Genomic DNA, 21,913 nt, shown 5'->3' with positions numbered 1-21,913 from the left:
AACTAATTTAATATATTATTACTACTATTATATTTATATTTATATTTATTTATCTAACTTTTCTTAAAAATACATTTATTTTATTATATCTTCTCATTATTTTTTTATCTATATCCTTTTAACTATAAATTACTCATTATTTATATTAATCTTATTATCTCTTTTTTAATGCACGTATCTTATTTTATCTTCACTTTGTTATTATCTTTTTATTATTTATTTAGTTATATCTTTTATATAAATTTTAAACTTAATTTAGATTTTTACTATGTTATTATTAATATCATCATCATTATTATTAATATTATTTTTTAAATTGTTTTACATAATATTTATTTATTCATTTATATGTTTATTTATTCCTTTGTTTGTTTACTATTAAGTGCATGTTCTAAAATATATATAATTATTTATAATCTCTCATTTGCGTAAAATTTGTTTATTATCATCATTTTATTTAAAATTTTTCTTTGTTATTTATTTATTTCCTTTCAATACTTTCATGTTCATCTTTCATTTTTCATCATGTGTATTTTGTCCTTGTTACTACAAATACATGTTGCATCATCATTTTTCGCCAAGTATGACCCTTTCCGCGTTTTAAATGTTTTTCAACGTAATCAAATAAAATACGCACATGTCTTTTTAAACCTTTTATTATTTTTTTTAAATTTATAAACGAAATTTTGAAAATAAATGATATTTCATATTTTGGGAATTTGAAAAATCATACCCTAACTTACGGGGTTTTGATTTTTCTCGTTGAACCTAAATAGCTAAATATCCTTTTAAATTTTAAAATCTACGAATTTTAAATAAAAATAAAGACAATATTCTATGTTTAGAAACTTGAGAAGGTTGTGCCCTAACTTACAGAGTTTCTGTTTTCCTCAATTGAATCTAAACAACCGAATATCCTTTTAAAAATCAAGGTACGAAGTTTAAAATAAAACAATTTAAAGGCAAGCTTATTTTCAAGGGTTCAAATATCGTGTCCTAACTTACGGGATGTGACATTTTGTTATCTCGAGACGAGAGGGTCTTTAATGTTCGTTTCAATTCATTCAAGCATTTCTCTAATCAACATCAATAAAGAAGGGATCGTATTTTAAATTCTTTTCGAGTTTTTGATTTTTGACGTTAAGACATTAGTTAATCAATTAGGTACTAGTTTTAGGCATTACGAGGGTGCTAATCCTTCCTCGTACATAACCGACTCCGGAACCCATTTCCTCGAATTTCGTAGACTGAAATTATTGTTTTAGTAAATCAAAACATTTTATTAAAACGATCAATTATGAGGTGATCCGATCACACCTCATAAAAAAAAGATTGGTGGCGAGTCTCATTTTTTGTTTTCAAACTAAAAGTCGACCGTTGTTTTCAAAACAAAAAAAAAATGGTTTAGACAGTTCTCATATTAATTTGCAATCTATATTTTTCATCAATGCCCTACTAAATTGCTAATTCCAGAAAATAAGTACACAACAATTATGCATAAAGAAGGGTGTCCATAGATTGAACCTTCCTTTAGTGCAAACTCTCAGAGTATCAACAAAGTCAATGGCGGCTAGTCACTTGAACCATCACTCTTAAAGTTAATACCGGAAAAATTTCACACATAATCGTAAAGTCTTAGAGTAAGAATTTAATTTGCTTTAGCATCATTATGCCATGTGCTCATCCCGTTTCATGAACATGTACGAAATGTAATGGCCCAATTTTCGGGAATTCTGTGAATGTTGGCAAAATTTCATGCTTTAATTTTGTCATTTGTGAGTGAAATTATGAAATAGGACCTATGTGAAAATGTTTGAAAATGCTATAGGCTAAATTGAAGTGGCCAAATAAATAGGAGTGCAAAATAGGAGGATTTGCATGACAAACCTTCCATTTTACATGAAGTGGCCAGCCATCATGTTGTTGTAGACAAAATGTACACTTGATATCCATAATTTATGGTACAAATTGATAATGGGTTAGGTAAATGTTCCATGACAATGGATTAGGTAAATATTCCATGATAATGGGTTAGGTAAATGTTCCATGATAATGGTTTAGGTAAATGTTCCGTGATGGGAATTTCATGTCTTTTGTATTAAAGAATTAAATGGATGAAATATGAAATTTTATTAAAAGAAAAAGGGGTGAAAAGAACAAAGTTTTGTCCATCTTTGTCCATCATAGCCTAAAGTTAGAGAAAAGAAAGGAGAGGAGAAAGCTCTTGAATGTTCGGTCACTTGGGGAAGAAAATTGAAGGTAAGTTCATGGTAGTTTGCTTCTATCTTGATATTCATGATTTCTTGATTCTACCTTAACTCTTGAAGCATATTTTGGTTTTTGGTTGTGTTGTGAGCATTTGGTCATGAATTAAAATGAAGGAAATGGTTGTTGTTTCATGTTCTTTTGATGAAAAATGGAAGATATGTGAAGTTGAGCCAAACAAATGAGCATGCATGTGCTTAGATGCTAAGGGGAAAAATCGGCTAATATGTTGTGTTTTAAAATGATGAAATGGAGATTATACTTAAGTAAAATCATAGATATGTGATGATTGATTGGTGATATACATTGTAACACCCCGTACCCGAGTCCGTTACCGGAATCAGACACAAGGTGCACACAGACTTAACTATTTTCACAGTCCATTTAGAAATTTCCAGACTAGCTGGTCACTGCGTCACTGTCGCCTTAAAAATCATATCCTGAGTTTCAAAGCTCTAAAATTTGTTTCGTAATTTTTCCCTGAAACTAGACTCATATTTCTATCTACATATCTAGAATTTTTGGTCGATCCAATTAGTACAGTTTATTAGTTAAATTCTCCCCTATCCCAGGGTTCGACTACACTGACCTTCGTGTGTTACGAATTGAATATCTCCTTGTACAGGGCTTTAATACTGATGTCGTTTGTTTCTATAGAAACTAGACTCAGAGAGGAATCTATACATATATGGCATGACTCCTAATTATCTCTGGTTAATTTACAATGAATTTTCAAAGTTGGAACAGGGGATCCAGAAACCGTTCTGGCCCTGTTTCACGAGAACTTTAATATCTCTTAACATATAACTCATTTGACCGTTTCGTTTCTTCCACATGAAAGTAGATTCATCAAAGTTAATTTACATAATTTATTCACTATTTAATACCATTCCTACTATTTTTAGTGATTTTTCACATCCACATCACTGCTGCTGTCAGCATCTGCCTTTAAGGTAGGCTTTACCTATTTCATGATTTCCATGATTCAATTGGCCCCTTTTGCATACATAGCACAAAGTGTGATCATGATTAACCATCCCAATGGCTAATCGTTTCAAAACAATTCCATACCTCATAATGATCAACAAACAAACGATTATGGTACTAGGCTAAAAACGTATTGTAGCGACGTAAAAATTTTAGCTTTCGGTTGGTCGCTAATTGTGGCGATTTATTAAACATTTGAAAACCAACTTTCGATTTTATTAAAAAGGGAGTCGCCACCGATCCTTTTTATAGGTGTGACCGGACACCTAATAAAATTATTTTAAAACAAAAAGGAGGCCAAATTTAGGTCTACGTGAAAGTCCAGAGAAAAATTGGGGTTCGAGTCGATTCTGTATGAGGAATGTATTAGCACCCTCGCGACGCCCAAAATTGGTATCTCGTAAACATGTGTTGTCTAGATTTTCAAAATACGAGTTCAATGTAACATTTAGTCGAGATCCGATTAAAAGATGAGAAATTTTCAATTCTTTGGATTTTGAGAAGGACATACCATTTTAACACGAGTCGATTGATGTTCATCCAACATAGCGATGAAATCAGCGACTTTGTGTTAAACCGACATGTTGCCTTATGTATTAAAATTAATTAGAAAAAGATTCCAAAAGTAAGAATTTAAAATAAATAAATGATGTGAATAATGACATTATGAATAAAAATTTTAACATGGGATACTAGAACATTCAATAACAATAACAATGACATTTGCGAAAGAAATAAAGACAAATCATGAATAAATACAATGTGTAGTAATGTTAAATATGTATATGTATATACATAGTACAGATGAACGATATACGATATGTATTAGAAAAAACATGTATTTATACACTAATAATCATAATAAAAGATGTGTGTACACCAAATAGTACATAATATTGAAATAATATAATAAGTGGCAATAGTGAAAATAATAAGTATAATAATGAATAATATGATATACGAAAATAATATTAATATAGAAGTATATATACATACGTATAATAAAATATGTGTACTAATATATAATAAAATATAATATATACATAGTATATAAAAGAAAATATGTATGTGGAAATGTATAAGAAATATATATATAACTAGTAATATTAAAGATATATACATAACATATATAGAACGATATACAATACGTACGTTCCTTAGAAATGATAATAAAACTATTTTGTACATTACACAAATACATACACACATACATAAATATATATATAAATAATAGTATTAGAAGCATACCTTATAATATTAGATATATATATATATATATATATAATAGTATAAAAGAAGAATATGACTAATGATATTAAAATATATATAATAATATATATAAAATATAATATTAAGAACTTATATACATCACGTATGTAAAAATGCATATAATATTACAACATTTACATGATATATACATATTAGAAACAAATAACAACTAATAATAATAACCTTAGAAATATAATGAAGTATAAAACGAATATAATATAATAGTAATATTAAAATAGAGTAATTAAAATAGTACTATATATAAATGTACGAATATATACATATATAATATACATATATTAATATTAATAATGATGCTAAAACTAGAAATAATAATCATTAGTAGTAATAATACTTTGAAAATAATTAATATATTAATAAAAATACTAATAATAATATTAATAATATGTAAAAAAATGAAAATAAACGAAAAAGGACTAAATCAGCCTAAGAATGTAATTTGGCGAATTTAAAAAGAAATAAAGAAATAAAGGACCAAAACGAACACGCGTGAAAATAATGGGGACCAAAAGCGCAATATTCTCTATTACCCAAAACGCAGCGCAGCACAGAGGGGCTAGATTGATGAACGGGCAAAATTCTGGGGCCAAATTAAACGCAAGAAAAATCTGATTGCAAACACCTGAAAAAGCGGAAGGGCTGATTGCGCAAATAGCCCTTCCGCGTTTAAAAACACGCGGATCCTGGCGGGTTAGGGTCGGGTCAACCCGATCCAAGGCCTAAACGGCACCGTTTTATGTATTAAGGAGGGGGTCCAAAACGATGCGTTTTGGACCCCTATATAAGCCAAATTTTTTGCTTTTTTCATTTGAAACCGAAGAAAAAGAAAAAAAAAGAGAAGGGGAAGGAGAGAAAAGAGGGAGCGGGGAGAGAAGAGAGGGGAGGGGGAGCTCTGGCCACGGGGTCGGTCACCGGACGGCCGCCGGAAAGGTAAAAAATTGTTTTTTTATTTATTTATTCATAATATTGTCTATATATATATATGTGTGAATGTACTAGAGTCTAGGAAAAAGAAAGCCAATAAAAAGAAAGAATGATTCGGTAATGTGAAAGAGAATAGGTTTTTCACCTTTTTCTTTGATCCGGTTTTGATAATGTTCGACACTAATCTATTGTTGTTCCTAAAACCCCGTGTGTGTTCTCTCGCTTATTGTTTTAAAACTATCGAAAAACGAACCAAAAGAACCCCTTTATTGATTCCTTTTCGACTTTATAGTCGATTACAAAGAATATTTTTTTCGGTCTCTGCTATTGCTTGCTGCCTCTGCTTTTGTTTTGCTTCTGTTGCTTTTGCAGGGCATGGAGGACCGGGGCGCGCGTGGGGAGTGGTGTACCAGGGTATGGGGCTAGTGTCAGAGGAAAGTGGGGCGTGGTGGCCGCGCACATGGGGCAACGGCGCCAGAAACCCTAGGGTTTCTGGCTTTCCAAAAATTTTTTTTAGAGTTTGGGCCTATCGGGCTTTACTGTTTTGGGTTGGTATTAGGCTTTAGGTACTTTGGGCCTAGATTTGTAATGGTTTATTTAATTATTGGGTTTTGGGCTGAATGGGTTTTTGTTGTTTGGGTTAGTTAAGGTTAGTTGGGTTTTGGTGTATTGGGTTTTGGGTTTGGCCCAAAATTGGCCTGTACACGTATATAAGCCATTTTCGCATGGCCATCCAAGTTTACACAAAACCGAAAGGTACATGACCTTCAACAAAAGGGTAGTCCTATACATGCCATTTCAAAGTTCAACCAAAATTGTACCAAAATGGGGGCTTTGATAGTGTGGATGACTTCGACTTTGATGATCCCGAATCCGATAGCTAACGAGCAAAATCTATAAAACAGAGAAACAGAGAAGACGGAGTAAGCAATTTATGCTTAGTAAGTTTGAGCAAGAGATTCCAGCACAACAAAAGCATAGCATTCATAAAGCTAACGGATAATTTCATATGCACAAATTCTCAATATCATACTCATTTCACATTCCAACCCCTATGTTCATACATAAGGGATCATCTTAGCCAAATACCGAAACCCATTACTCGATTGAGCGAATATTATTCAAGGAATCAACTAATTCAAGCACATACGAACATACCTCATTCTGGAATTTTTCAAGCGTATTAACTGAAAATTTTATAGCAAGATCGCTCATTCTCGAATCACGTACCTTGAATTTAACCGGATATAACGACTCGCTCAAATGCCTTCGGACGGCCGGTTATAGTGACTCGGACGAATGCCTTCGGACTTAACCCGGGTTTAGTAACTTGCACAAATGCCTTGAGCTTAGCCCGGATTTATTAACTCGCATACGAATGCCTTCGGATCCTAGTCCGGATATAGTCACTTAGCACAAAGCCTTCGGGACTTAGCCCGGACATCATTCAATAATCGAGCACAATTATCAATAAATTATGACACGTTCAGATTTCATTTTCATTAGCAAAACTCAAACACAAGGCACTATTCACACTTGAAATTTCGCTCAATAGCCACACACAAAGAGCATGATTTTAATTTGCTTTAAACATGATCTAATCAATTCGAATTTAAGCTCTATTACTCAAGTACTTACCTTGGATGTTGTCGGCGATTTCGACGGCTACTCGACTACTTTTTCCTTCCCTTTATCGGATTTAGCTCCCTTTGCTCTTGAGCTTAATTTGACAAATAAATTGATTTAATCATTTGAGCATCGAAGAGGAATTCAAGGTACTTAGCCAATATATATACTCATTAGGCATCAAAGTCGCATATGTACGAATCATGAATCGAACTCAACACATTAGTTAATATTCCTCTTAGTCAATTTTCTAAGCCAAGAATAGGCATCAATATGCTTGCCTTTAACCGAATGCATGCACACCAATTTCCCTCATGTGGCCGAATATGCATGTCCATGTTGAGGCCAATTATACACTTATTACCACACAAAAACAGCATACATTTTACTAACTAATGCATTCCATATTGTAACTCAATACACATCTATCATTTCCTTCATAACCGAAACATCATCATAAGTAAGTATATACCTTGAGATAGTATATATATGTCATACCAATACATCATGCTCAAACATATATACATATATATATGCTAGAGCCGAATCTCAAGTTGATTGTAACTAAACATGAACATGATTTCGAAACACAAATCTTACTTTCCATGCAATGAGCATAAATCACACTTATGGATGTACCATGGCCGAATACATCACGACACCATAATTTTGGTCATGATTACACAAAGAACTTAGTATCTCATTCAAAAATGCTTAAAGAAAATCTAAGAGTCCTCAATCCACCATCACATGTATCATCATCAAGCTTCATATTTAACATGCAATGGCATTAACTCAAAATCCACCTTGGCCAAATACCATCCCCATGATATAACAAAGATTTGAACCATGGGCTAATAAGAACATCAAGTTAGCAACCAAAAACATGCATGAATCTCATGGCACAACATCAAACATACCTTAATCTTGATGCAAGTATAGCCAAACCCTTCCTAATCCTCTTCCAAACCAAGCATGAAGCAAAACTCCTTCCTTATCCTTAGTATTTTCGGCCAAAAGAGAGTGAAATGGATGAACAAAATTTTTTGTTTTCTTTCCTACCTACACGGCAATGGGGAGGAGAGAAGCCTTCACACACATTTTTTTTATTCCATACTCCTTATTTTATTCATTCCAACATAACCCACTTACCAAACATGTTTCATGACATGATTTTGCCCATAATTCCTTGTCATGGCCGGCCACTAGCTATTGGGGGGGGGAATTTGACATGCAAGTCCATTGTTTTGCATGCATGCTTTAATTAGTCATCACACATTTCCCCATCATACTTTCAAAGTTTACTACTAGGTCCTTTCTAGTGAAATTCACATTTATAGCTCTAAATCAAAACATCAAAAATGTCACACATGAGTTAACACACATTATAGGAAATAAAATAAATATTAAATTATTTTTATTCCTCGGTTTTGTGGTCCCGAAACCACATTCCGACTAGGGTTGTTTTAAGGCTATCACATACATGTTTTAAAAAAAACATGCATGCAAGTTATGTGTGAAAGAGTGATTTGGTAATAAATCTGCTTGGGACAGCAGCAGTAACGTGACTTTGAAAAATCACCATAAATTGTGAGAGATGAGTTAGAAGCTGCATAAATTATGTAATTAAAGCTTAATGAATCTAGTTTCAAATGGAATAAACGAGAACATATTTTGAATTCTGTACAATGAGAAATTTGATTCGTAATGAAGAGTGGTCAGATTAGTCAAACAGTGAAACATGCGAAACTTTGAGAAAAATCTGGTATTGATTGGCCAAACCAAAAATTCTGAAAATTTTATGGATATAAGATATATGAGTCTATTTTCAGGGAAAATTAACGGTACTTGATTTAGAGTTTTGTAGCTCCAGTTATAAATGATTTAGTGACTGTTGCTCAGGAAGACAACTTGCAGTGAAATGATGATTATGCGGTAAACATTGACAAAAATTTGTTAATGAGTTGCTTATTGATTTCTTATAAGCTTACTATAATCTGTAGGTGTGGTTGGCCGAATATTGTAAGGGGTTAATACGTAGTTTGTATTTGAATAGTTAGATTAACGTGTTAGTAATCCAATTGTAGGCGGTTCGTGTGTGGATCTCATCAGCATATCGTCGCAAACAGGTGTGTAACTAACACCCTCTTTCTTAGTCTGGATCGGCAAAAGTCGAAAAGCCGAAATGCCGAAAATCGTATTTTGTAGATTTGCGAAAAGTAATGCTCGTGAGGTAAATCGATTAATGTTTTTGGTAAGCTGCAAAATTTGACCGCAAAGTGCATGATTTACGTGTTCTAGATATTTTTGGGCTTAATGGGCCAAAATTGGAATGATGGGCCAACTGCCCAATTCGAAGAACCCTCGGTACATGATTCATTAGTATGTGAAAAGTAGGAATATGCATGAAAAACCCTAAAATAGATAAATTACTGAAATACCTTTAAAAGTGGAAAATTTACGCTTTACCCTAGTAGATAAATTACCAAATACCCCAGGGTTAAATTGACCTAAATGCATGTTTGATCGTTGTTATTTATTGCATGCCATGTTGTTATTATCTGATGCATGGGATTGGGATATTGACGGAGGAAGTCTGAAAGTGGCTTGTCCACGATTGGAGGCTTTGCCTCAATTCTTCGATAACTGAGCAAAGAAGGTCGCAACTATGGAGTATTAAATTTGGGTGGGTTGAGCTATTCCCACATGGAGTGTATGGCTGGTACGGTGGAGTGTAGTGGTTGGTGGGTTGAGTAGTCTCCCAAATGGGCTTGCATATGTTTATTGATGTTGCATGTATTTTGAAATGGGCCTATGGGCCATCATTATTATCTGAATAAGGGCTAAGGCCCGGTTTATTGTAATCTGAAAAGGGCTCGCCCAAGATCACTGCACTGAATGGGCTTGAGTGACTTGGGCTTTGAATGGGTTTTCCTTACACATGAGTTTCCCCAAACTCACCCTTTTATTTTCATCCACGCAGAAATCCCCAACCATAGTGGGCTTGGAGTCATGAGGGAATTGAGTGGCCACCCGCTCAAAGTTTAATTTTCTTCCGTGAACTGGACATCCTTTTTTAGGTTTGAAGTTTTGGGTTTTTAAATGTAATAAGGTCGCTTAATTATTTTTGATGGTGTTAATATGTGTTACTAAGATAAGTATTACTTATTTTAACTGTTGAAGTTGGAAAGCTTTAGGGCGCGTTTTCAAAAACAACAATTGATTTCAAAATACCACAATGACAAGCAAAGCTTCCGCAATGAAAGTATTTTCCAAAATTAATCACTTTTCCTAAAAAAGACTTAATCAAATCGGTTTCCTAGAAATATACATGACGTTAAGGTGCGGCAATGGCTGTGTGCATGTCTAAGATTCGATCTGAAGGGAGCTTGGTACTTAAGCAGTCTGATGGACTCACCTCCTCTTTTCTGATTTCCTACCTGGTGCACAGCTTCCATCCACTTTAACCTATAATCATCTTTTAAAGCACTAAGTAAGTTTTTCTGGATCAACAATATAAAATGTTTTGAATACTTGGATGTGGCATGTCGGATCCGACCATAACGTCTGGGCCAGTTTTGGGGTGTTACATTTAGTGGTATCAGAGCCCAGTTACAACAACTCGGCTGTGGAATGGGTTTACAAAATTTAGATCTTCGAAAACAAAAATTTTATAAAGATTGCGAAAAACGTGATTTTCAAAATTTAGATCTTTAGAAGGTGGCATTCCGAATCTCCGGCCCAAGCCTGTAAGTATTACTCTGAACTCTTCTGAATATTTTTCTGACTTATCTGTCTATACTGAAACCCTATTAGGATACTCTAGATAGGATGATACTGAAACCATAGGAAAATCTAATAAGAGACTGAAACTGTAGCTAGACTTCGATTTTGCGAAAACAAAATCTGAACTACTCTCTGATTCATAAAACATCTATAATAAACACTGGAATATTAATTGATGCATAAAAATTTGTAATCAAGATAATACGATATGAGTACAAGAGGCCGTGGACGGAGTTGAGGAAGTGCTCGAGCGAGATCTTCGTCTTCGAGACATATACCGACGATGGATGCATCGGTACCACTGACAACAGAGGTAAAGTCTCATGACCGCGGTGCCGAGGATGATGCCCTGTCACAGGCAATGCTTCGTGTTCTGGAAAGGGTTACCGGGGCAAGTACGGGCAATGGAGTTCGGGGATCTATTTCTAAACGACTTCGGGCTAATGGAGCGGAGATCTTTAAGGGCGTGTCTGGTATAGCCCCGAATGTGGCGGAATATTGGTTAGAGACCACAGAACGGATTATGGACAACTTGGACTACTCTGAGGAGATTGTGAGTGGGGTATCTGTACTAAGTCCCTTGGGTCACTCGGTTAGGGTAGACAAATTGTATAGGAATGTACCCTTAGAAACTCAAGGCAAGGTTTTTTTCCTAGAGATCTAATGGAGTTACTGTTCGGAGAGTTTGACCTCATTCTGGGAATGGATTGGCTTGTTAAGCATAAGGCGACTCTGGATTGTGCTGCTAAACGAATGGTGTTAAGAACTACAAAGGATGATGAGGTTATGGTGATAGGCGAGAGAAGGGATTATTTGTCCAATGTGGTGTCGGCATTAAGAGTCGAAAAGTGGATTCGGAAAGGTTGTGAGGCCTAATTGGTATTTGTAAGTCAGTCGGAAGAGGAGGGACTGACAGTGGATAAGGTTAGGACCGTAAAGGAGTTCCAAGATGTTTTTCCGGAGAAGCTTCCAAGATTGCCTCCGAATCGAGAAGTTGAGTTTGGAATAGACTTGTTGCCTGGAATGGCGCTTGTGTCTATCGCACCATATATGATGGCACCGAAGGAGTTAGTAGAGTTAAATGCTCAAATTCAAGAGTTGTTGGATAGGGGCTTTATTAGGCCAAGCGTGTCTCCATGGGGAGCACCAGTGCTATTCGTGAAAAAGAAGGATGGTACGATGCAGATGTGCATTGATTATCGCCAGTTGAACAAACTGACGATTAAGAATAAGTATCCACTGCTAAGGATTGACAATCTATTCGACCAGCTTAGAGGAGCTTTTGTATTTTCCAAGATCGACCTTCGATCTGGATATCATCAGTTAAGGGTCAAGGAGGCAGATATCCAAAAGATGACATTCAGGACTCGGTATGGTCATTACGAGTATCTGGTTATGCCATTTGGACTAAGGAACGCTCCTGCAGTGTTTATGGATCTGATGAATCGTGTGTTCCAACCATTTTTTGATCAGTTCGTAGTCGTCTTTATTAACGATATCCTGGTATATTCTGAAATTGAAGCGGAACATGATGAGCATCTCTGTATAGTGCTGCAAGTGTTAAGGGAGAATGAACTCTTTGTGAAGTTCAACAAGTCTGAACTTTGGTTGAGGGAGGTAACCTTCTTAAGACATGCGGTCTCTGCTGAGGGGATTAAGGTGGACCCTCGGAAAATTGAAGCGATTTTGGAGTGGAAGCCGTCTAGGTCAGTGTCGAAAATACGGAGTTTCCTAGGATTGGCAGGATACTGCAGAAGGTTTGTGGAAGGTTTTTCTGTGATGGCAGCACCTCTGAAAAAACTCATAAGGAAAGGAGTATCATTTGTATAAACTAAGAAGCAGCAGGAAGCTTTTGAGAAGTTGAAGAAAGTTCTAACTGAAGCACCTGTGTTAATTCAAATGAGTCTGGGAATGATTTTATCAGTATGCAGTGGCGCATCACACGTGGGTTTGGGCTGCGTGTTAATGCAAGAGGGTAAGGTGGTTGCATATACATCACGATAGCTTAAGCCTCATGAGGGAAACTATTTGACTCATGATTTAGAGTTGGCAGCAGTGATATTTGCACTTAAGATTTGGAGACATTACTTGTACGGAGAAAGGTGTATTATATACACTGACCATAAGAGTCTTAAGTATTTGTTGACTCAGAAGGAGCTAAACCTTAGGCAAAGGAGATGGATTGAGTTGCTCAAGGATTATGACTGTTCGATCGAGTATCACCCAGGCAAGGCTAATGTGATAGCCGATGCTTTAAGTCGTAGAACCGTATCTGATCTGAGAGCAATGTTTGCTCATTTGAGTCTGTAAGATGATGGCAGTTTGTTGGCTGAATTGCAAGTAAGGCCAACCTGGGTGGACCAGATTAAGGAAAAGTAGTTGGAAAATAAGTCTTTGGTTGCTTGTTTTCAACAAGTTAAGGAAGGGGAAACTTCTGAGTTCGGTTTAAATGGTGATGAAGTTCTGTGTTTCCGAGGAAGAATTTGTGTTCCAAAGGACTCTGATTTAAGGTAGACAATATTGAAGAAAGCTCATGGAGGACTATGTGCCATGCATCCTGGAGGGAATAAGTTGTATCATGACTTGCGAGAATTGTACTGGTGGCCTGGACTTAAACGAGAAGTAACGGAGTTTGTAGGGAAATGTCTGACATGCCAGCAAGTGAAAGCTAAGCATCAATTACCTTCTGAACTGTTATAGCCAGTGAAGATACCACTTTGGAAGTGGGAGAGGCTAACATGGACTTTGTGAGTGGGCTGCCCTTGACACCATCGAAGAAAGACTCGGTGTGGGTGATTGTGGATAGGTTGACCAAATCAGCTCATTTCATACCTGTATGTACTGACTTTTCGCTTCAAAAGTTAGCCAAGCTGTATGTGGCAGAGATTGTAAGACTTCATGGAGTCCCAGTTTCGATTGTCTCTAACCGGGATCCCAGATTCACATCTCGGTTTTGGCAAAAGTTGCATGAGGCGTTGGGGATGCGATTGAACTTTAGTACGGCTTTCCATCCCCAAACTGATGGTCAGTCAGAGAGGGTTATTCAGATTCGAGAGGACATGTTGATGGGATGCGTGATTGACTTTCGAGGTAGTTGAGAGGATTACTTGCCGTTGGCAGAATTTACGTACAATAACAGTTACCAGGCGAGTATTCGAATGGCACCGTATGAAGCACTGTATGGACGAAGGTGTCGTACACCTAGTTGTTGGACTGAACTAGGAGAGCGACAAATTCTTGGACCGAGTTGGTAGGCGACATCGAGGATAAGGTCGAATAATTAGGGACCGGTTAAAGAAGCATCCGATAGGCAAAAGTCGTATGCGATTTGAAGCGTAAGGAGATTGAGTACTCGATGGGTGATATGGTCTTCTTAAAGGTTTCTCTTTGGAAGAAGATATTAAGGTTCGATGAGAAGGGCAAGTTGAGTCCATGGTTCATTGGGCCTTATCGGGTTTTGAAGCGAGTAGGCCCAGTGGCTTATCAGTTGGAATTGCCTCCAGAGTTAGATAGGATTCACGATGTTTTTCACGTCTCCATGTTAAGGTGTTATCGTTCTGACCCTGCTCATGTCCTGCCAGTTGCAGAAATTGAAGTAAGGACTGATTTGACCTTTGAAGAAGAACCCATACAAATTTTAGATCGAGAGGTTAAAGTTCTAAGAAGGAAGTCGGTTCCGTTGGTAAAAGTACTGTGGCGTAATCATGGAAGGGAAGAAGCTACTTGGGAATCAGAAGAGACTATGTGTCAACAGTACCCTCAACTATTTGGATCAGGTAAATTTCGAGGCCGAAATTTCTTTAAGGGAGGTAGAGTTGTAACGCCCCAATTTTCGGTAATTCTGTGAATGTTGGCAAAATTTCATGCTTTAATTTTGTTATTTGTGAGTGAAATTATGAAATAGGACCTATGTGAAAATGTTTGAAAATGCTATAGGCTAAATTGAAGTGGCCAAATAAATAGGAGTGCAAAATAGGAGGATTTGCATGACAAACCTTCCATTTTACATGAAGTGGCCAGCCATCATGTTGTTGTAGACAAAATGTACACTTGATATCCATAATTTATGGTACAAATTGATAATGGGTTAGGTAAATGTTCCATGACAATGGATAGGTAAATATTCCATGATAATGGGTTAGGTAAATGTTCCATGATAATGGTTTAGGTAAATGTTCCATGATGGGAATTTCATGTCTTTTGTATTAAAGAATTAAATGGATGAAATATGAAATTTTATTAAAAGAAAAAGAGGTGAAAAGAACAAAGTTTTGTCCATCTTTGTTCATCATAGCCTAAAGTTAGAGAAGAGAAAGGAGAGGAGAAAGCTCTTGAATGTTCGGTCACTTGGGGAAGAAAATTGAAGGTGAGTTCATGGTAGTTTGCTTCTATCTTGATATTCATGATTTCTTGATTCTACCTTAACTCTTGAAGCATATTTTGGTTTTTGGTTGTGTTGTGAGCATTTGGTCATGAATTAAAATGAAGGAAATGGTTGTTGTTTCATGTTCTTTTGATGAAAAATGGAAGATATGTGAAGTTGAGCCAAACAAATGAGCATGCATGTGCTTAGATGCTAAGGGGAAAAATCAGTTAATATGTTGTGCTTTAAAATGATGAAATGGAGATTATACTTAAGTAAAATCATAGATATGTGATGATTGATTGGTGATATACATGTTTAAAAAAAAACATGCATGCAAGTTATGTGTGAAAGAGTGATTTGGTAATAAATCTGCTTGGGACAGCAGCAGTAACGTGACTTTGGAAAATCACCATAAATTGTGAGAGATGAGTTAGAAGCTTCATAAATTATGTAATTAAATCTTAATGAATCTAGTTTCAAATGGAATAAACGAGAACATATTTTGAATTCTGTACAATGAGAAATTTGATTCGTAATGAAGAGTGGTCAGATTAGTCAAACAGTGAAACATGCGAAACTTTGAGAAAAATCTGGTATTGATTGGCCAAACCAAAAATTCTGAAAATTTTATGGATATAAGATATATGAGTCTATTTTCAGGGAAAATTAACGGTACTTGATTTGGAGTTTTGTAGCTCTAGTTATAAATGATTTAGTGACTGTTGCTCAGGAAGACAGCTTGCAGTGAAATGATGATTATGTGGTAAATATTGACAAAAATTTGTTAATGAGTTGCTTATTGATTTCTTATAAGCTTACTATAATCTGTAGGTGTGGTTGGCCGAATATTGTAAGGGGTTAATACATAGTTTGTATTTGAATAGTTAGATTAATGTGTTAGTAATCCAATTGTAGGCGGTTCGTGTGTGGATCTCACAAGATATCGTCATAAAAGTGTGTGTAACTAACACCCTCTTTCTTAGTGTGGATCGACAAAAGTCGAAAAGTGAAATGCCGAAAACCGTATTTTGTAGATTTGCGAAAAGCGAATGCTCGTGAGGTAAATCGATTAATGTTTTTGGTAAGCTGCAAAATTTGGACCAAAGTGCATGATTTCGTGCTCTAGATATTTTTGGGCTTAATGGGCCAAAATTGGAATGATGGGCCAACGGGCCCAATTCGGTAAGAACCCTCGGTACATGATTCTGTTAGTACGTGAAAAGTAGGAATATGCATGAAAAACCCTAAAATAGATAAATTACTGAAATACCTTTAAAAGTGGAAAATTTATAGTTTTACCCCTAGTAGATAAATTACCGAAATACCCCTAGGGTTAAATTGACCTAAATGCATGTTTGACTTGTTGTTATTTACTGGCATGTCATGTTGTTATTATCGATGCATGGGATTGGGATATTGATGGAGGAAGTACTGAAAGTGGCTTGTCCACGTCTTCGGAGACTTTGCCTCAATTTATCGTTAATCGAGCGAAGCAAGGTCAGAATCGTGGAGTGTTGGGTGGGTGGGTTGAGCTATTCCCACATGGAGTGTATGGTGGTATGGTAGAGTGTAGTGGTTGGTGGGTTGAGTAGTCTCCCCAAATGGGCTTGCATATGTTTATTGATGTTGCATGTATTTTGAAATGGGCCTATGGGCCATACTGTTATCTGAATAAGGGGCTAAGGCCCAGTTTATTGTAATCTGAAAAGGGCTCTGGCCCAGTATCACTGTTACCTGAATGGGCTTGAGCTGACTTGGGCTTTGAATGGGTTTTCCTTACACACTGAGTTTCCCCAAACTCACCCCTTTTATTTTCATCCACGCAGGAAATCCCCAACCATAGTGGGCTTGGAGCTGTGAGGGAATTCGGAGTGGCCACCCGTTCTGAAAGTTTGATTTTCTTCTGGTGAACTGGACATCCTTTTTTTTAGGTTTGAAGTTTTGGGTTTTTAAATGTAATAAGGCCGCTTAATTATTTTTGATGGTGTTAATATGTGTTACTAAGATAAGTATTACTTATTTTAACTGTTGAAGTTGGAAAGCTTTAGGGCGCATTTTCAAAAACAACAATTGATTTCAAAATACCACAATGACAAGCAAAGCTTCCGCAATGAAAGTATTTTCCAAAATTAATCACTTTTCCTAAAAAAGACTTAATCAAATCAGTTTCCTAGAAATATACATGACGTTAAGGTGTGGCAATGGCAGTGTGCATGCCTAAGATTCGATCTGAAGGGAGCTTGGTACTTAAGCAGTCCGATGGACTCACCTCCTCTTTTTCGATTTCCTACCTGGTGCACAGGTTCCATCCACTTTAACCTATAATCATCTTTTAAAACACTAAGTAAGTTTTTCTGGATCAACAATATAAAATGTTTTGAATACTTGGATGTGGCATGTCGGATCCGACCATAACGTCTGGGCCGGTTTTGGGGTGCTACACGAAAGAAAACCATGAAGAAAATCTTGTTGAAGCGGTACCACTTCATGTCCATATAGGTGAATTTCATGACAATTAATGTCCATCCATTAAAAGTAAAATTCATTCTCCTAAAATATAAATACTAAATCCTGATTCTTAGTGTGCATTGTCATTCGATAACTTGTTATTACCCTTTGAACCTTGAAACTAACTTTTGGCTAGAACAAGGTAGGGTTTCAATTATCAATGATATGATTAGAATGATTTTAATCCCATCTTAGCAGTGGTACTCTTAACCAAATATTAAACATTTACAAGCCAACTCAAATGGCTAAATACATAGTTAACACATATGTACCAAAATGACCAAACTCTTATACATGCCATATACTCAAAATACTTAAGTTCGAAAGTACCAAATTGATAGTAGGATAGTGTGATGAATTCTCAGACGATTCCCGAATCCGAGCTAGCTTTGAAATCACTCTAAAACATGAAAAAGTAAACAAAGTAAGCTATAAATCTTAGTAAGCTATAAAGCTTAGTAAGCTCGTATGAAAATAATAAGTAAAACTCACCATTTAATTTACCATTCAAAACATACATATAACACACCACAAAATAATTAACCATAATGTTAACATGTATTCAATCATCTATATAACCATGAGTTCACTTCTTTTATAAGTTCGATGCATATACAGTTTTCGTACATACCTGTTCTAATACGTATCTATTTTCACCATTTCATATCTTCGATAAACTCGTTGAACCATTCAAAATAATACATGATACTTGGAAATCTCGCACCCTAAGTGCCAATATATATATGTAGCTAAAGCTATCTCAATAAATCTTGCACCGAAGTGCCAATACATAGCCAATGCTATCTCAATAATGCTCACTCTCGAGCTATCAACGGGTCAGCTCACACAAGTTGACGGTCATGACAAAGCTACACGGTGCTGCTCACACAAGCTGATGAGTATCCACAACACATGCCAGATAACTTAGCCACCGGTAAGATGTACGGACTAGCACCCAAATCACATAACCCCTAATGACATGTCATTCGTATCCTAATCTATTCCTAAGGTTCAACTGGGATTTCCAATGCCGAATCTTTGTCGAATAGGTCTGTAATGTTGTATTCACAATTTATACGATATTAAAGCATTTAAAATACAACTAAAATAAAGCTTATTACATACGAACTTACCTCGGATGCAAAAATGGCGAAACGAGTCAATTAATCCAAAACCTTGTTCTTTCCCCGATCTAAGTTCGTATTTCGCTTTTCTTGATCTATATAATATCAAATTTAGCTTATTTAATAATCTCTCTATTCAATTTTGTCCAAAATATACTTTAGAGCCACTTTACACTTTTACCCCTAATATTTTACATTTTTACAATGTAGTCCTTATTTCATAAAATCACAAATTCATACAATTCAACCAAAACCCATGCTAGCCAAATTTCAATTAGGTTCCTAGCAGTCCATACCTTTCATTTATTTCACAATTTAACCCCAAAATTACACATGTCACAATTTAATCCCTAATTGGACATTTTACTAAAAATCACTTAACAAATGTTATTTATCTAACAGCAAGCATGCATTTTCTACCATTAAACATCAAAATACATCAACATTCATCAATGAAAAACCCCTAAACCTTTAACATTTTTGTAAATTAGTCCCTGGGCTAGCTAGACTAAGCTGCAACGATCTCAAAAACATAGAAATCAATAAAAACGGGACAAAAATCAATCACCTATTGAGCTAGGAAGCTTGACCGAATATTAAAGCTTCTAAAATGGCTTTCTTTCCCTTGTACAATTGGTTGGAGAAGATGACAAGAAAATAAAATGGTTTTGTTTTATTTATTTTACATTAATTTACTAAATTACTTAATTAACCTTTTAATTTCTATCAAATTTCAATAATACCAATCTCATAGATGTCCACTAACATATTAATAGTCTAATTACCACTTAAGGACCTTAACTTTAAGATTCCATAACTATTAGACACCTTTAGCTAATAGAACACCACTTTTGCACTTTACGCGATTTAATCTTTTTTTATCAAATTAAACACTCAAACAATAAAATTTTTTAACAAAAATCACACACAACTATACTATAATGCTTTAGACCTTAAAATAATAATAAAATAATTATTTCAACTTCAAATTTGGGGTCCCGAAACTACTGTTCTGATTTGACTAAAAACGAGTTGTTAAACATACTTAAGTTGTGCTATAGCCCTGCCATTATTCTCACTTAACTTGAAGTTCAAATCGTATGGAGTGTTTGAATCCTTGACATTCAAGTGTTTAAAATTTTCCAATATTTTCTCAATGTAGTAAGATTGATTTAGTGCAAAGCCATTTTCATGCTTTTTCACCTTTATTCCTATAATTGTATCTACCTCATTGAGATCCTTCATTTTAAATTTCGAGGCTAGATACTCTTTGGTCTCATGAACACCTTCCATGTTCGTACCAAAAATCAAAAAATCGTCTACATAGAGACAAATAATTACATGATATCTATCGGTGAATTTAGTGTAAATACTTTTATCTGTACTATTATGTAAAAAACTATTTGACAAGATAACCGAGTCAAATTTCTCATGCCACTGTTTAGGCGCTTGTTTTAAACCATATAATGACTTGATCAATTTACACACCTTATGTTCATTTCTAGGAAACACAAAACCTTCTGTTTGCTCCATATAGACTTCCTTTTCGAGATCACCATTCAAAAAAGCCGTCTTAATATCCATTTGATGTACATGTAACTTATGGATAGATGCAAGTGCTATGAGAATTCAAATGGAGGTCATCCTAACCACTGGTGCATAGGTGTCAATCTAGGCCTTCTTTTTGCCTAAATCCTTAGCCACCAACCTAGCCTTAAAGGTTGGAGATGTAACAACCCGTTTTTAGGGTTAATCAGAATAGTGGTTTCGAGGCCACCAAATCCGACGAGTAGGTTTGTAAATATTATATTTGATATTTACGAGTTAATTGTGAGTTTAAAAAAGGTTTTTGATATTGTGATTTTTGTTTTATAAGCGATTTATTAAGTTCAAGTGGTGTGACCCTAAGGTCAAGTGGGTTTAGAAAATGAGGTATCGAGACCTCGTTTCTATAAACCAAGTTGTAAATATTTTTATAAATATTTACGGAGTGGCAATAAGATGGTATTAAAGTTTCGTTGAAAAATTTTATCGTTTTGATAGTTAATTAAGCAAAAAGGACTAAATCGCGTAAAGCGTAAAATTTGTGTTCTATAAGTTAAAGATATTAAATGGCTATGGAATTAAATAGTTGGAGTCCTACTTATTCCATAATTTTTGATAGTGGAATTCCATGGCTTGGTATAATGGAAATTATTAATGTATATTCAGGTTAAATATGGTATATGATAATTATAATAAAATAAAATAAAACAAAAGTCAAATTACATGCTATCGTCTTCATCAATAGTCGAATGTGATAAAGAAAATAATGTTCTCAAAGCTTTGCAGGTTCGGCTATGGTTCTTCATGCATGTAAGTCCATTTCGTGTCAGTTTTTAATAATTTTTACGTTTTTGAGATCGTTGCTTTGTGTTCTAGCTAGCCCGTACCTCCGATTTCAAAATTGTTAAAGTATTTGGATGATGCCATTGTTGAATATTTGAGTATCTTGATGTTTAATGATAGAAAATAAATCTTTGATGGTAGATTATTGAGTTTTGTTAAGTGAATTTTAGCAAAAATGTCAATTTTGGACTAAATTGTGAAATATAATAAATTGTGTGGTAAAAGCGTGAATAAATGAAAAATATGAACTGATATGAGCATGTATGAAATTCAGATAGCTTGGGCTATGATGAAATTGACTAAATTTGCATTTTACAAGCTTAGGGACTAATTTGTAAAAAGGTCAAAAGTGTAGGGGTAAAATAGTAACTTTACCAAAATATGAAATTGAGTTAAAATGAATAGAATATCAATTGAAATAGCTGAATTTGATTGATTAGATCAAGTTAAGCCTCGTATGAGTCTATATCGAGGGAAAAACAAAGTTTTGGACTAGTCGATCCATTTCAACGTTTTGACGTTCGAGGTAAGTTCGTATGTATTGAGCATTGTTAAATTTATGCTTTTAATGCTTGATATTGTATAAATTGTCTATACGTGATTATTGTTATGATTAACGACTTATCGGCTAAAATGACACTTAGTGTGC

General features: G+C 35.1%; 1 long non-coding RNA gene across 1 annotated transcript; it reads left to right on the top strand.

Annotated features, from left to right (window-relative positions):
- The first annotated feature begins 9,127 nt into the window (after nucleotides 1–9,127).
- On the top strand, nucleotides 9,128–17,253 carry LOC128293714 (uncharacterized). The gene is made up of 2 exons (XR_008283891.1): nucleotides 9,128–9,221; nucleotides 17,071–17,253. It is a non-coding gene; the product is annotated as an uncharacterized LOC128293714 (long non-coding RNA).
- Nucleotides 17,254–21,913: the final 4,660 nt, after the last annotated feature.

Source organism: Gossypium arboreum, chromosome 6 (assembly GCF_025698485.1).
Source record: "Gossypium arboreum isolate Shixiya-1 chromosome 6, ASM2569848v2, whole genome shotgun sequence".
NCBI lineage: Eukaryota > Viridiplantae > Streptophyta > Magnoliopsida > Malvales > Malvaceae > Gossypium > Gossypium arboreum.
The sequence above is the reverse complement of the archived record's forward strand: the minus strand, read 5'-3'. Positions and strand labels throughout refer to the sequence as shown.